At 35.1% G+C, this 18,316-nt stretch overlaps 1 pseudogene; it reads right to left on the reverse strand.

Moving 5' to 3' along the window:
* Positions 1–11,381: 11,381 nt before the first annotated feature.
* On the reverse strand, positions 11,382–11,500 carry LOC120620021 (uncharacterized; annotated as a pseudogene).
* Positions 11,501–18,316: the final 6,816 nt, after the last annotated feature.

An 18,316-nucleotide genomic window follows, 5' to 3' on the forward strand; every position in this document is an offset into this window, starting at 1 on the left:
TGAGAATCCTGGCTCTACCCCTATTCAGCTGGATAATTTTGGGTAGAAGCCATGAACTCTCTCAGCCTCAGTTTCCTCATCCTTCAAATAGGATTATTAGTTATATCTTCCTCCTTAAGTGGTTGTGAAATTTAAGAGCAATGAAAGCCTGGGTAACACCTTGGCTGGCTTTTTTTTTTTTTTTTTTTTCCCTATGTATTACTGTGATCATTCTTCTTGTTATAAATATTATAGTGCCTATTTTTGTGTACCTCATTATCATTAGTTTCCGGGAAGCTCAGTGAATGTATGTTTGCTAAATAATTAAACATATCTCTGTCCCCTAGGACTTTTATATGCAATATATCCACTTTAAGCAATTGAACTGATCAGATTATCTGTAATAGCTATTTTCAATCAGCCTAAGGTAAATAGTAGCCAGGTTGCCTGAAGCCTTAGATGAAAGAAGTTGTATTCTGTTTTGTCAGCTGACAATGCCTTTTCCCACGGACTAAAAGCAGTGTAATTTATTTTTAATGATTTTTATCAGGTTTTAGCACTATATTTTTGCATGTTTAATCATTTAGAAGTCATTACTTGATATACCAAGTCTTATTTTTTATGGAATATAGAAATAGAGCAGCTTAAGAAGTGGAGCTAAAGATTGCATGACTGATTGATTTGCTAGTGACGAATGCTGGCTATATGGAAGGACGAGTATCTTTTTGTCAAACGGTGAAAACAAAGTATGAAATTGCTCCCACATAATTATGTAAAGAATGCATCTGCAAATGATTTAGGTTGCCATCTTTAACTGCTGAAATTTTTAAACTAGATATTAACTGTTTTATAATACCGTGGTAAATTTATCACACACTTTACACTATGAATATTTTGAATTCTCTTACTCTAAGTTAATAATATAGAAAATTTTAGGATTAAATAGACAAGAAAGACTTTGGAAAACACTGTAGAATAAAACCTATATTCTTTTGGAATGATATCATTAAGGATTTAATCATGTCAGTTCTTATTTAAATTCGTAGAATTAAACTGATTGCTGGATTTGAGAATGGAGGGTTTTTAAAGAACGCTGTGAACACAATTTGGCTTCTAGCTATTTTGTAATTGAAGAGTTCAGTTCATTAAGCAGATTTGTCTTTAGAACTAGTGTGACAGCACCTACCATCACTTTAGAATTTCTTAGAACACTGAGGTCAAATAGCCAAGAAGCTCTTTGAAACTTTTCATTTTTTAAGTCTTCAAATTTATGCAAGAGACATAAGTGGAGAGAGTAAGACCAATTTAACTAGAAGCTTCAGTCTCTCTTTCCTTCTCCTTTTCTCTGTCTCTGCCTCTCTCTTTCCTGTTTCTTCTCCTTCCATCTTTCCCACAACTCTAGGACACAGATAGACACATGAAACAGAAACAGATACTCCAGAGCTTAACAGCTCTGCCTCACAGGCAAGAGTCCAATGGGGAGTATAATAGATTTACCCCGATTTCAGTGCACTGTTCATCCAACCCCCAGCCTGGATTGAAGGCATGTGTAAATGCCATTCCTTGAGAATGGATTCTGGGGTCAGACTGCCTGCCTACAAAACCAAATTGTTCTGATCCATACCTGTGTGGCACTGGAGAAGTGGTTTTATCTCTCCTCTCCATTTCCTAGTCTGCATAGTGAAGATAATATTTATGTCTACTTTAGGAGTTTTTGTGAATATTAAATAAGACAGTCCGTATAACTTTTTAAACCTGCGCCCTAAACAAAGCATGTGATCAATAAACATTCACCATTATTATGACATTCTTATTTGTATTAATAATATATAAAAAACACCAGTAGAGAGATGAAAATTTCAGAAGACAAAATAGTCTGCTAAGAGCAGTCAGATTAAAAAGGTAGCATCTCTAAACTTCAGTTTCCTCACCTGGAAAATTGGAATAATGATAGTGTCTATTTCACAGTTATATTAAGGAATCCATGAAATAGTGCATTAAAGCATTTAATCCGGTGCCTTGCACAGGGTTAACATTTGGAAAATGGTAGCTATTACAGTAATGGCCATGGTAAATAAAATGACATAGAATCAGGGTTAGCAGTAGAAGGACCTGGTGGCAAGTTTCAAATGAAAGGCAGGGAAACACTTGAAAAGAATGCTACATTTGTCATTAAGTCTCATGAAAACATAAAGAAAATTTTGGTACTCGTCTAATTAAAACCCCTTAAGCCCTCCCCCTTGTCATATCTCAGTATTTCCTAAATTTACTATTTAAGTACCACTTTTGTATGCTGGAATATAGTGGACTTCCTGGCTTTGTCTCCTCCTAGGGAATAATGTTCAAGCAATACTTTGGTGCCTGAGTTACATTTTTTTTTCCTCAAATATACACAAAAATAAATTTGTAACTATCAGAGTTAGAAATCAGATCATCTATGCATCAAAGAAAATCTAATATGCTTTCCATTTTTGAGAAACAGTGAAACTAACACATAACAGCTACTACCATTACTGTTATGAGTCAGATCTCATGAAGTGATGTTCGGATAATGAGAGAGACCAGTAACACTGAATTTGGTTATTTTGGTTTGTTTGTTTACGATGGCTGTTTGTTGATTCTCAAACACCTATCTCTCCATAGCCATTAGTCAATCCTGGAAAGCTTTTCACTTAATACTTGTGACAAGTCAATCTAAGATCTTAAAATTTTATGAACAGCTCAGACACTTTAATAAAACTTTACTTATCTCATTTATTGTGCATATATATATTTTATTATTTTTGTTATGTATAGCTTGTGCATATGTGTGTGTGCTTATTTTGTTATTGTTTAATTTTAGTTTATTTTGCACAGACTAATAAAATCAGAATGTCATATGTCTAAGTTTAGGTCTTAGATCTCCACAGAAAACTGAAGGAAGGGACAAGAGTTAGTATTTCTAAAGACCAATTCCTTACCCCAATTCCTTCTACTTCTTTTTTTTTTTTTTTTTTTTCCATCTTAATATATCTTGAAAATGAAGGTAAAGTTGGATCATTTAGCTCAAGTGGTTCAGGTAAATTTTCTCACCTTAACACTTCACTTTGAGATAGAGACTATTAATTGTTACAACTCCTAGTAGCCAGAGAGACAAGAAAGATGTACTGAGATAAGTACGGGCATAAAACAGCTCATTAAAGCACTCTCATCTGCCATTCTGCTCTGAGATTCAGGGCGCTTTTATGATACACCTGTGTGCTCCTTAGCGTCACACTACACGGGTGCTGCAGAGATGACAGCACAGTCCTCTCTGAACTCCCTTTGGGTCAGATTTTCATTTCACGCATCATTCAACTCCTCTCTCCAGTGACTCTAAAGAGCCAATAACCTACTCGATCCTGTATGCATATTAGCACCCATCATTTAAATTCATACTTTGGAGAGGTGGAAATTATAATATAAATTTTCAAAAAAGTATACACACTGGGGTTTTTTATGTCGAATTCTCTTAGAATTCACCTCAGAGAGCGATGAATTTTGAAGCCGGAAAACAAATTACTTTCGTTCCTGACCAACCTTCACAATTATAATGCTTCCTTGGTTGAGCTTTACTTTTCAGAGTCTTAATATGTAATTGGGCTTGAGTTTACATTAAACAAACATTATTCTCCTTAAATACAAAATAGGCAAGTTGACTGAATGTGACAGCCTATTGGAGAGTGAAGAGAATCCATCTTTAATCTTAAATTGCCCATTGACTAAAAATATTCTCATGCTCTAATAGTCAAAAGTTAATATTTCCAAATTTGGTATTGTCTACCTGATACCACATTGATAATTTAAAGCTAAACATAAAAACTAAAACTAATAATGTTTTAAACCCAGCAGCATAATAGTGAGACCAATTTATGATTTAAAAATAAACTAAATTAATAGTTAACTATTTTTACTCTGTGTTGGGCTAATAAACTCCGTGATAACATGTTTGGAGCTACTGTAAAACTTCGATCAGCTAGAAAAAATAATAAATTTAAAGTTAAATTAACATTAGTCATATTTTGAACTTATAATTCATTTGAAATTACATGTGATGGGGAGGAAAAATAATTTTCTCTCTATATTTTGAGAGTCTTGATTAAGACTCCTCTCTAATAAAAGATAGATCTCTTATAAAGGGTAACTTCCTTTTGGTTTTTAGAACTTTTTCTGTTTTTTGTTTTGTTTTTTATTTTTTTTGTTTGTTTTTTGTTTAGCTAATTAGCCTAATACAATCTTTAAGCCAAAGAAGACATATTTTAGGGTGACAGTTCTGCTCCCCTTCAGTGCATAATGTTGAGAGAACATTTTACCTCATTCTCTGAATATATTTTATGTTGTCAGGCACTGTTATCTACTTAGGGGCCATTATTTATTTTTTCCTTGCTAGTAGAACCCTGAGTTTATTCAGGAATTGGGATACTATGTCTTTCATGGAATCTCTTAGCCCTAGGTAATGAATGTTAATTATATTAGAGAATCAATTCCAGTAAACACAACTTAATTGTAGAAATAGGTTTACGCAGGAGAACTTGATACAAAGGATTGCTTAGATATAGGTTTCTAGGGTATTTTGGGGGGGAGGGAAGGTGGTGGGAAATGATAAGAAAATGTTCCTTCCTCTAAAACTGAGACATGAGAATAGAACATTTTCCCCCTAGCCTTGGATATTGACACTCATCATGTGATGCTTAGAGTTGCTATAGTCATACTGTAAACATGTTGCTGAGCTACTGTCCTAGAATAATCCACATCCAGAATATGTTTTTATATGAGATAATAAATTTTCTACTGTTGAAGTAATTTATAGTAAGATTTCTGATAGTCAAAATTGAAAGCATACTAATTAATTGACTATAATTTAAGATTTTGGATCAGTCACTGTATATGTACTGTCCCTTTCCTGTGTCTGCATTAATCAGATTAAGATGAATAAACCAAAGTTTATTTCCCTCCATATAAAGTCTTCTGAAGTTCAGTGGGTTTCCAGGTAAACTCTAACTATTTGCTTAGGGATTCGTTATTCTTCCGTCTTATGGCTCTGCCATCTTGACGGATGGTTTCCAGAGCTACTGAAGGAAGTGACAAGAGAGCTAGGGTTTATACAAAACCTTTTTACTTCCTCAAAATGATGGTGACTTCCACGCACAGTCCATTGACCAGAGCTAGTCATATAACCCAGACCAACCACAAGAGGCTGGGAAGTGTAGGCGAGCTCATGAATATTCAGTGAGTTTTAAAATTATCTGTTACAGTGAACTCTGTCTAGATTTAGAGATGTTAGATGTTAGGATTAGGGAATTTACTTTTCTTACTAAGTAAGAATAAAAAGGGACTCTCCTGGTTCCCTTTATTTTTTCAATCATTTGGAGGAAAAATTTAAGCCATTTAATTTTAATTACAAAGAAAAAAAAGTTTTATCAGAGTTAGAATAAGGCACAGGCAAACTGTAGAAAACTACATGTGTGTATAACAATTTCATAGTGGTGGCATTGATGTAAGAATGTCTAAACCTATAAAGAATTTTTATAAGATTTTATTTGAGCCAAACTGACGACAACGTCTGGCAGCAAGATCTCAAATGCTTCCCAGAATGACAATTTTCACAGTTTCTTTTATGCATTTGGAATTAAGGAGAGAATTTAAGAAAGATTACATGAAGGTGGAAAATCAAGGTGAGGATTGGACTACAGGTTAGTTAACAAGATTATGTGGTCTTTTCAGGGTGGTTATTCTTCCCAGGGGCCTGACAAAGAAGCATTTCAGAAGTGTGTTAACCTAGTGCACAAAAACAATGGACAGGGCTTGCTTAAGGAAAAGATAAACCTTTTACTAAAGAAATTATAGGCCTGAGGCATAGCTATACACGTTGACCTGCCCAATTAGGGAATTTATAATCAGATCACCCTGTGAGGTTACTTTCGATTAGATTTACTACAGTGCCCCTTTTTCATCCACAGCAGGACTGGTTCAGAGCATAGACACTATAGTTCAATGACCTGTGTTTGTGTGCCAGCTTGTTTACACACTAACCGTGTAACTTAGGGAAAGATTTTAAAGTATATGAGCTTGAACTACTCATCTGCAAAGTGGAAATAATATTAAAATCTATTCAATAGAGTATTAAAGAAATGTACTTGACTCATGGAAAAATATACAATATGTGATAAACATTACTTTTATATGATATTATAAGCATGGCATTAAATAAACCTCAAGAAACCAATATGGCATAGCCATATTTGTTGTGTTGTCCAACACCATCAATAATACTCTAGTTATCGAACACTGGCTGGGTGACCCAACAATTTAACTAAATTCTGACACTATCTACCTAAAAATAGTGTTATACCCCACAGGCCAATGGCTCAGTCCCACTGATCCCACTTCAGACACCAATTGCAAGTCCAGGTTGTTACCTGAGTTTCTAACAAACTGCTGTAAATCGGAGGTTCCCACAAACTGACTCCTGGGGTTCTTTTTTTTTTTTTTTTTTTTTTTGCTTTGGCTCACAGAACTCAGAGAAACATTTATTTACATTTACCTATATATATATATTTTTCCTATAAGAGATATGATAAAGGATACAGAACAGTCAGATGAAGAGGTACACAGGGTGCTATCTGGAAGGATCCTGAGCAGAAGAGATTCAGTTCTGTTTTATAGAATTTTAATCTCCAGCTCATCCCCTGTGGGTGGGGCTAAAAGTTCCAGCTCTCTAATCACTTGGTCTTTCTGGAAGCCACCCCTATCCTAAGGCCATCTAGTTGCCCTGCCCTAAGTCACTTCATTATCATAAACTCGTGTGATTGAAAGGAGCTCATTATGAAAAACAAAACGCTCCTCTCACTCAGGAAATTCAAAGGTTTTTGGAGCTTTGTGCAAGGAACTTGACAGGAGGATCAAATATATGTTTTTATTATACCATACCAATAGCATATTGTTTTATTATGTACGTTTGCTATTCGGTATGTATATATTATGTTTGAAATGCAAAATAGGTAGAACTAATAAATGTGTCATTTTACAAGTAAACTAGACCATTCTTTCTTAAGCAAACTTTTCCTTCTTGCTGTCCATCTTTGCTATTTTACAATCATGTCACAGTTTTGTCAGTGGAAAGAGAGTAGCGAAAGGCACTTAAATATATTTATGCTTATATTAGGCAATTACAGCAAATGTAATGCCATACCAATAAAGTGTGGTATATTTTTCTCAATAAATAAATTCTTGAATTATAAATTCTTCTGCATTGTATTTCTCAATTCTCTGTAGTACAGTGAAAAGAAATATTGCTAGAGAGATTCTGTGATATTGATATTTTAAATACATGTTGGCATAAAGAACATCCCTATTTTTTAATGATGATTTTGTCAAAATTTGCTACATTTTCTGATTTAAATGTACAGAGAGCAGGAATAGCTTGGATATAAAAGACTCAATCTTTTTATGTCACTAAAGGCCAAATTTTGCCTTTAATAAATTTTACACTAGCTGTGTAAAATGTGTGTGTGTGTGTGTGTGTATGACATGGTTAATTGGAAGAAGAGAGGAAGTGGTGCTTGTTTCCCTTTTAGCAGCTCTCTCTTCATTTACCAAATTGCTGTTGAACATTTGTTATGTGCTAAAAACTGGGCTAAGCACTGGTGACAATAACAAAGAGAGCAAATACATTTTGTTCTTTTCATAAGTGTAAAGTTTAGTTGCAAACACAAATAGTAAATAAATAAAATCAATAAAGTGCGATCAGTGTTGTAACATGGCAATGTGTTATATGGATATTTATCCAATGTTATGACCTAGTTTCTGTGTGTAAGGAGAGTCTTAAGGGAGGAACTGAAATTTAACTGAATAACAAGTAGGAAGTAGATAGGCCAAAAAAAATGGTAAAACCCAACCATATCCACACCTCAACATGTTTCCTTCTATTCCGAGACCCTGATTGATACATTTTGTTAGATATATGTGTTCAGGAGTTTTATTTGGGCATGTGGTCAAAGAGAGTTTCAATGAAATGAGTGATCAATATCTGCAGGGATCTTCCATCATCTAAAATGATTGATTCTTAGATATCTTATGTTTTATTCTCTGCAAAAGAAACATAATAGACATTGGAGTCTGAGGATATGTGTTTGTGTGTTAGCTGTGTGGCCTGGAGGAAGTTTTTAACCTAGCAGATATTCTTGGTTCAGTTAATCAATACATATCTATTAAAATTTTACATCTGCTAGTACTTTGGTGAGCCAGAAGAAGTAGATACCATGGCAGATAGATATCTAGCAAGAGCAAACGGACTGGGGGAAAAGCACAGGCTAAAGAAGGTTGACTGATTTGTGAAACACAGCATCCCCTGTGCATAGTTCAACTGATATATCAAATTGGAGAAGTGGGAAATTATTGAAGGCTATGGTCATAGTAATAATAATCAATAGCTGGATTTTGCTCTAAAACAACAAAAACAACAAAAAATATATTCACGCCTATTTTCTGTGTTGGTCTTCATTTCAAGCCACTTTTGATCCAGTCCTTAAGCTTTTGCACAACGAAAGCCAATATATTTTGACATCAGTTTCAATTTTACTATTAGTTATTGTTGCAGCCTTCAGCATGACACTTAAAGCATGTTGGCCTTGGGCTGCTTTTCTGTAAATGAGAATGCAATTCACCAGATCTAGCAGATTTATTAGAATTTCTATGAAGTGAAAATGAATTAATAGAGCTCCTCCCATACACGCACAACTCATTAAAGGCAAAAGTTGGTCTTTGTTGATATAAAAGGAGGATTAACATAGTAAGGTAAGAAATCTCTCTTCTTTGTCTTTCCAGAATCTTTAATATTACACAGAGGTTTAGGGAGGCTTGAGGAAGAGACTTTGTTAAATATATACTAGATGATACAAAATTACTGAAGGTAAAGTAATTAGGGTGCTATTAGTTTTAAGAGAGAAAGGAAGAAAGAAAAGAAAAATTTAAAAAAAAGAGAGAGAAAGGAGAAAGAGTGAAAGGAAGGGAGGCAGAGGAAGAAAGAGGAAGAAAATTAAGATTACAAATTCAGCCCTGTTATCTTCCATAATAAAAGCCTGAAAGTTGGCTAATCCAAGTAGAGATAAGGATGGATATAGATTTAAGGAGCTGAAGGAAAAATGAAGATTCCAGAGTTATGGTATCATGGATAAAAATGAGAAGCTTGAGAAAAGAGAATTTTTTTGATAAATACATTATCCTTGACACTTCTGTGTTCAATATATACTAAATCAATATGTTAATATGAATTTAAATTTTAAAAGCAAGTTGATATCATTCTTTCACTAGAACACTACATATCTGAACTTTGTTTTGAAGAATTTTTAATGATATAAAATATTTATATTTTTCTTTTAATCAGAAAAATTAAGGTCCACTTCCTTTGTAGAATAAACTATAAACTTTAGTTTATCTATCATTCTTTCCCATACTTTCATATCTAGTGCAACCAAGAATCAATAATACAGAAATTTTGAATGTTGATAATAATGTCCTAAGGCTCAGCAGTATTGACAAACACATTTCTAACCAAAAACTAATAAACTGATCATGATTTAATTAAATTTATGTATTAAGGATGAGTGGTGCTCTTCATTAATGAGAAGGCACTTCCATACACTCAGTAAAGAATATTAAGAAACTACTGTGCATTGGATTTCAAAAACAAATCAAATAAGAGCTTCTTCATACAAAGTTTACAGCCTGGAGTCAGTTAAAAAAGGATTTGCAATCCACTGTCCTAAGTACTTTATTCGACATGAATGTGCAGGCCTATGACGGCACATTCGATCCTTAGAGTAAATTTGTGGGTTAGATTAAGGAAGAAAGTTTAAGCAAGTTGTCCAGTTACCATGAGTAGGACAAGTGTTTAAATCTTAATCTTTTACTCTAAAGTCTGTATTTTTCTTAATTACTTCTGATTATTTGAAAACTATGAATCTATGCATAGAACATTCAGTACATATATTTTTTAAAGTGTGTTATATACACACTCAACTTCCCTGATCCACTCTCTCAGCTAAGGTGCATATATCAAGTCACAGGTGTTCTCCGCCAAACCACCAATCCAGCCACCATACCGGGGAGTCTGTCCCCAGCAGGGTTTCCCATCGGCCACATGCGGGGCCATATCCAGCCTCTTTCACAAACCCACAGGCCCTGGTCTGACCCTGAATCACCAGTTGAGACTCTTCTCCTCTCGCTGTCCTTTCTGGTTTTGTCACCCTCTCATTCATGCAAATTGGTGTACCTCCTTCTTAGTGACCTGCTCTGCTAACCAAAGGGGATTTGATTAGATTTGCCCTTTTCAGATCCTAAAATGTTTCATTACACTTTTCTCTAAAGCTAATGATGCCAGCTAGCCCTACAGTTCCAAAATTAAGGGAACCAAGAGGATGCAATCTATTAATGATACTTGGAAGTAAAGATTACCTCGAGGTGGCATGTAGTTGCCAATTCTAGACAGAAAGTTTGCTTAATGTTATGCTTTTTCTCCAGGAACTTGTGTTTTCTGTGCCTTAATAGGGATATTGGATGTTTTGCTATATTGTAAATATAGTGATAATCATGGAAACATTTCAGCCTCAAAGTAGCACACAGTCATTGGCTTGATTGAGGCCATCATAACTGTGCTGATAGCCAGGGTAAAACTTGCATGCATTGCTGCTAAAAGCTGTTCCAAGATGTCATAAAAAGAATTCTGTACAGAGAAAGCAGTTTTGCAAAAATTTCATGCTGGTAGGGGTGTAGCTTTCAACCACTCTTGCCTTGTCAGCTATCAGTTTCTTTCCCAACTGAATATAAATCATTGTATTTCTTTCTCACCTTTGCCTACTCCTGTTTCTTGCCACTGTTCTCATTAAGTATGTTTTACTCTGCAGTTGGGCAATTGACTGCTTAGCAACCATAAAATTATTTTTGAGGGGAATCCATATTAAAAAAGCAACTTTCAATAATGTTGTAGTACATGTCCTTGGAAAATTAATTTTAGCAGAAAAGGATGTTCAGCTAATACTGATATGCTAAAGAGTACTAGCATACATGTTAGCATATCTAATAGTAATAAAATTGTAAATTAGTCTTTATAGTCTTTAGTTTATTCATTTTTCTAAAAAATCATCCTATTTGTCTATTTTTTGACTCTCTACCTGAACTAATGATTATTAAGTTGAGAATTATTTCTTTTTAAGTATTATAGTTTCTATAATGGAAAATTTTTGCAGTACATTTATGTTTTTATATATAAGAAGAGTAAAGTATAAGTTTTCTTACAATGACATCAAATCATTCCTTTTTTAATTTCTTCTTTTTTTATTGCAAGGACCTTGTCAGCTTACAATCCCTTATTTTTTAAATTTCTACGCCTACAGCACCTGGTCTTCCTAGGTGGTCTCCCATCCAAGTACTAACCAGGCCCGACCCTGCTTAGCTTCCGAGATCAGACGGGATTGGGCTTGTTCAGGGTGGCAGGGCCATAGACCACAAATTTCTGTACATGAAATTTTCTAATTACTCAGGTTGATAGCATGGCTAAGTGTACTGGTGGGGAGGGTATAGTGACAATTGTGTTTATAGAAAGATATACTAGGAAGCTATGTCATAAGCAAAGGGGAAAGTAACGTGAACATAGAGAAAAGTCAAAACAGGGTACACATTGATTTTACTCTGCTCCCAGTACCTCTTTTTTCTAAGAACTCCATTGTTCCTTCCTAATCTCATCATTGCAGCAGGAACAGCCTATTACAATGTGATCTTTCTTTTCCTGGCTAGAGTTGATTGATTTTGCAGGAAGACATATGATTCAAAATGGACTAAAATTGAAAATACCTTGGTCACCAATACCCTTAAGTATCCCCAAATAGCTGATTCAATGGTTAGGAACCACCCCCAAGCCAAGCCTGTGAGACACGTCAGCAAGATTTCTGCACTTGAGCCCAAGAGAATCGGAGCAGTAACTCCTTGGGTACCTGAATCATAAGATGTAAAATAAGGGAGACATCCATGGCCATGTGTCTTCCTTCATAAACTAAAATCAATACAATACTGAAGAGTTGGCTGTGTCAGAAGCATAGCAAAGTGGACTGGCTATTGCAGCCTCACAAATGTGTTGTTCAGATCATGGGCTGATAGGTGGCAATACAGCAATCATCGTGGAAGTTGAAATTCATCAAAGGATTTAACCAAAATTGTGTGGCATCACTTTTTTGGTTCCATCGCCTTCTCATCCACATCTCTGAACCATGATCAGCTCTCTAAACTGTAAAACATCCTCCACGGAAGAAGCATAAAATGGTTCTCAGATGACATCAGATGCTTACTGCATTTAAAAAACAAAAAAGCCAATAAAACAGAAGGTAGATGGAATAATACCAGGTCAAGCTGGTTGACTTTTCACACTTCCCCAGAGCTGGCTGCTGTATTATCTTTTTCAGCTAAGTCTCTTTCTACAGCCTTCACTCTGTTCCCTCTCTTGCTCCTGACTCCAACCTGGTTATCAGAGTATTTAACATTCTTTCCCACCACATATATTGTAATCAGGAAAACAGAAAAAAATACAATGAGTAAGGATCTGGGATTTTCTGAAGCTAAGCATATCAGCTTTCAAGGTTTATGAATTTTAGATACGACCTTAAGGTAGCCAAGTGTATATACAAGTCCTCACTTTCATTCTGTCTATATAAGAAATAGAATGGGCTTATTGTAGTTGGCTCACTAAAACTCCGAGTGTGGTCTTTCCAATGATAATATTTGGTATAATTTACTGGAATATATATGAGTATATGTGTATGTATGCATGTATGATTGTTTTATTACCAGTTTTATGGATTTGTTTATTTATTTACAATGTCTGAGAACTATTAACTTTAGATAAAAATATTCTGGACAACTCTTAATTTCAGTCTTTCCCTTTTTTTTTTTTTTCTCTCTCATTATTTTGAGTTGCTAGGGTTCATTCCTGGGTGATAATAGATGTTTTTGCACCCTATTAGTAATCATCTTAAGGCAAAAGCCCTTTTTTTGTTTATTAATTTGTTGTTTTTCTTCAAGCAATTATTTTCTAGAATTCCAGACAAACTGGTCCAATTCTAGGACTCTTAAGCCAAGGTCAAGGAGACTGAATAATAAAGGTCATTGTATGACCCTGATATTCATGATATAATTTGTGCTTTACTTATGAACTTTTGTTTAATTGTGAACCACTTTGTCTGAAGTTCAGAATGAGATAGTTGGATGAATAATAAAGACTAATTGGTAGGTTCCAATGCAAAATTCAATGCAGGAACAAATTGGAAATATCAAAGGTGAAGTTACTAAGTGTCAAAATATCAGAGGAGGATGGGTGAGTAGGGAATATTGACTGTAGATATGGAAGACAAGCTGAGCTGGCTGGCCATCATGTAGGCCATAGGGACTACAGCAGAAAGGGGTTATGCCGTGGACAGCAGGGTGCTTATGGCATTAGCAGTGTTGTGTTCCAGCATGGTGAAAAGATGGATACAGTGTTGTGACCAAAAAAAATCTAAGGTGGACATATTTGTATTCTTCAGAACATATCCTGCTTGAGAAGGCAAGAATAGATTAATTGGAAAGAATTAACCGTATCTTAAATGTACTGCCTCCTGGACACAGTGTAATTAGCTCCCACTGGCACACTGAGGCGACATGCCAGGTGCTGCTGTTGGCAGGGTTGGGTTAGGCAAATCTACCCACTTCTTACCAACTGCGCTACTAATGCTCTGGTCGTTGGCCGAGATTATTGCAATAACCACCTAATAAGTCCCCCTGCTGCTACTCTTGCCCCTTTACAGTCTACTTGCCACATGTCAGCCCAAAAGATCCCTTCAATTTGTTAAGTTACATTACATCACTTCTCTGCTCGATGACCTCAAATAGTTTTCACTCACTCAGTATAAGCCAAAGTTCTCATTGTTTATAAGGTACTATATGTTCTGCTTCCCTTACTGTTCCTTACTATGCCTTACCGTTCTGACCTTAAATCCTACTCTCTGTCCCTGAGTCCATTTTCCTTCAGCCACAGGTGGCTCTGCACTATGTTTCCAACATATGAGGTACACATCTTCCTCAGGGCCTTTGCACTTGCGGCTCCCTCTCCCAGCATGCTCTTCCCTAAATAGGTATATGTTTATTACATACCCCCTCAGGATTCAGATTAAGCGTCACTTTCTCAGAGAGGCTTTCTGGGTTCTGTTCTCTAAAACTACAACTCTCCTTGGAACTCGAACTCCATCTCTCCAACTAAAATTTTCTGCATAGCAATTATCAACTTCAAATGTCTATATGTATGTGTATGTGTATATTTATATTGTTTAATCCTCTTTCTCCTAACATTTGAGCCCAGTTTTGTTTGTTTTATTCACTAATTTATCCAACTACCTAAAAGCACCTGACATATTTAATACCCAGAGATGCTAGCAATATGTATATGCGTATGTGTATTTATCACTTATGTTTAATAAGCCAGAATATAAAAATTTAAAAAAAAAGCAAAAAGGAGAAAAATAAGGAGAGAGACAAAGAGAGAGAAAGAGAGAGATAAGTGTCAACCTTAACCGGTACCAAAAGACAAAGAAATTTTAAAGGAAATCTCAGAGAATGACTAAGTATGAGCCAGTGACTTAAGAGCTATAGAATCATCGGTTACCTTTAAGAGGAGATTTTTAATTTGTGAGGAGGATAAGAACAACACATGGAAGGATTTAAAAGTTAAATAGACATGGGGAAGAAAGCCTGGGCTTCTTGAAGAAATACGTGATTCCAAGTCTGGAGCAGGAAATGTACCTGGAACATTTCATCATGTCAGAAATTAAGCGTGCTACCAAAAAGCACTTGAGAGTCACTTTAAAGAGGATACCATTGTCCAAAGATGAGACAAATTGAACATTAAGAAGAACAATAAATGCTATAGAGTGAAATATATTAAATATTATATACATGAATTCATAGTGAAAGTAAAATGAGCAAAGAAAACAAATTGGTCATCATTGGGAGATACAGGGAACAAGTTCATTATTTTGATACTAGTAAATTAAAAATCAGGCATTTACAATGCCTTTAAGATACTGACTTTAAAACTAATAAACCAGATATTAGATGAAGGAAATTTTTCCTTTATAGAAGTTTCCATCTGATAAATAAAGAAAACATTATAAAATTTGGACTTGTCAGTTGAAACTTTTATTTCAACTAGTGAATCTAGATACTGATCATCAACAAACGCTAACATAAAAAGAGAGACAATCAGACATTGTGTTTCCTGATAGAATTTGTTTCCAGAAGACACAAAACTGAATCTGATCAAGTTTACATAGACAGCTACCAATTTACAGGGGAACATATTAATTTGCACTATGAGAATGTAATCAACAAAATACAGACTGTGGGAAATCTGTGGGACAAACAATCCAGTATCTCCAACAAATCAATCACCAGGATAAATAAACTGGGCAGAACATGAAAAAGAGAGGTAAAGAAACATCAGCCAATTACATTGTGTGGATATTATGTGGACTCTGATTCAAATAAATAAAAGCGAATAAGCATAATGAGACAATGGAAACTCAAACACTGAGTAGATATTTGATGTTATTAAGAAATTATTAGTTTATCTTAGGTGTGATAAAAATAAATGAACACAATTGTCTTAAAATATTTGTGGTTGAAATCATATGATGTCTGATTTTTTTCTCACAATTTATGTTTTCTATTTTTCCTCAAAATTTATCTCTAATAATTAACCCTTTGTGCTAAGCTCATGTTTGCCAGGATCAGAATTGCATATAAGTTGTTTACTAAGGAAATACTTCAGGAGAAACCAACAAGGCTGTGGAAGCAGAAAGGGGATGGGGAAGAAGCAATAATAAAGAGCAAAACTTTTACAAATTAAAAAAAAAGGTGATTTAATATTTAATAATATTTATAGGTTTTCTTTCAGTCCCCAACTAGATTGCAATCCACTGAAATTACTGAAGAAGTCGTTTAATCAATAGTCGTAAAAGTACACAGCCCACAATTAATCTTCCTTCTTCATTGTCACTTCCACACTGAAACAGATTTTATAAAAACTCAAGAATATTCAAAAGTCCTCAAGTGGACATTCATGATCATCTGGAATCAGGGATCAGCTTTACTTTCTATCTTTATCTCCCAACATTTTCCTATCCAAACTATATTTTTCAGTCAAATAAATCTATACAGTATCTCTTAAATGTACCTTGGCCTTGTTCTCTTTATTTTCTTTTTCAAAAAATTTAAATAAGAAAGTGCATGTGAATGCATTTAATTTTTAAGATATTTGGGGAAGTAAATATTTCCCTGTTGCTATGCCTTCCAGATGCCAACTGACACAGCCTGAGTCTCTGACTACTACCTACTGAGATACTTTTTTCCATTGTTCAAACTTTTTATCAAGTTGTTGGATGTAGTGAAATAAAATTGTAAAATTAAGTGAATCCCCATGATACACAAAATATTCAACCTCACATGGGCCTTCTCAAATCTTCAGCCATTATTTATTTCTATTAAATTTCTCCCACAGTGTCAATATTTTGTCACTTTCCTCCCATATCACATATGCCCCCCTGTGATACCTTTATCTCTAGGGACATTTATCACTTTCCAAGAGGAACACTGCAATTCAGTGATTGATGTCCTCTAATTTCCCTCAAAATTCCTCTCTAATAATTAATGCCTTGTGCTTAGCCTGTGTTTATGGAAGCAGAGCCTGAGGTGAGGATTATGTGCAAGTAATTTACTAAGGAATTGCTCTCAGGAGAGACTCATGAGGGCATGGAATCGAAAGAGTGAAGAGGAAGGAGACAAATGACATGGAATCTCAGCCTCAGCCAGATTTTGTAGAGAAGCACAGAAGTATTGACTGTGCATTGAAGAGTATTTCAACTGGAGATCTGAGGAAGACCCAAGGTGTCTGGAAATAGAAAATTTGTAGGAATCCAGAGAGGGAAACAGTCAGCTCTATGGCCACAGGGACATAGAGTGGTGAAGAATCACACTTCAGAAGTCACAGGGCTGGGTTTTAAACTTTGAACAAATATTAGGAATGATTGATAATAGTGTTTTAATTGATAGATGTCCTGAAACATAGAATCTATTTTTAAGGACTCACAAACTCAGTAATAAATATAAGTAATAATAAATATGTGCTTAACCAAATAGATAGTGGTTATGAAAGGGTCAGTAGAGGTCCAATCAAAGAGATGGGGCCTGTCTTACATTGTTTCTATGAGTAGCAAACTCTGAGATGCTGGTTTACATGCCATGAGGAACACTTTTGGGAACTGTAAGTGACAAGAAAAGCAGAATTTGAATCTGTAGCAATACTAGGGAGATGACAGGATCACATAGACACAGACTCAAAGCACTACTTGAGTAGAGGAGGCTGAAACCAACGATCTGTTGTTTTAAGAGGGAGCTTGAAACCAAGAACAAGGAAAAATTCTGATTACGGAAAGCAAAGTATTAAGTAAAAGTAGAGGTAACATGAAGGTTCATTTGACGATATAGACTGTATTATTTCATTTAATCCCTACAACAACCCTATAAAAAAAAAGTGGTTAATATCGTCCTTATTTTAGAGACGAAAAACCTTACATGAAGTTTGAGTAATGTGTCTAAGTTAACACATCTTTGAAGTGGAATGATTGTGACTAAATTCTAGATCTGTCTGACTCTAGGACTTGAGTTCTTAACTTCAATGCTGAAATTATAACCTTAAGCTTTTAGGACTATGAGAGAATCATCATCAGGTGCTTGATCATTAAAGTCATTATTGATAAGTTCTGTCGATGGAATATATCCAGTATGAAGGCAAAAAAGTCATGATATACTCTAGTTAGAATACTTCCCCAAACCTGAAAGACTATCAGTGGAAATCCAAGACCAGAGCAACATTACTAAAAAGTTTTTGTTCTATCTGTGCCATAACTCGGCTTCTAGTAAAGCTGGGAGGTACGAAGCTGAGGTATCTGTCACTGTGAACATGCTATCCGTGGGTTCCAAAAAGGAAAACCAACATGAGGCATGGGATCAATCAAGCTCATTGGTCTCAAACATGGAAACAAAGAAGTATGGATATAGCAATGTTTTTTGCACCGTTGATCATTATTAATGTGTCCTCAAGTGTCAGGCCACTTCCATCCTGCCATTGTATTAATGCCACTTTAGGAGCAAAATGGGAGTAATTGGCTCAAAATGCCTATAGTTGCTTGTTTATCTAAGAATAAAACACTGAGAGGCATGTTGGCAAATTGAATAAAAT

Source organism: Pteropus medius, unplaced genomic scaffold, assembly GCF_902729225.1.
Source record: "Pteropus medius unplaced genomic scaffold, Ma_sr-lr_union100, whole genome shotgun sequence".
NCBI lineage: Eukaryota > Metazoa > Chordata > Mammalia > Chiroptera > Pteropodidae > Pteropus > Pteropus medius.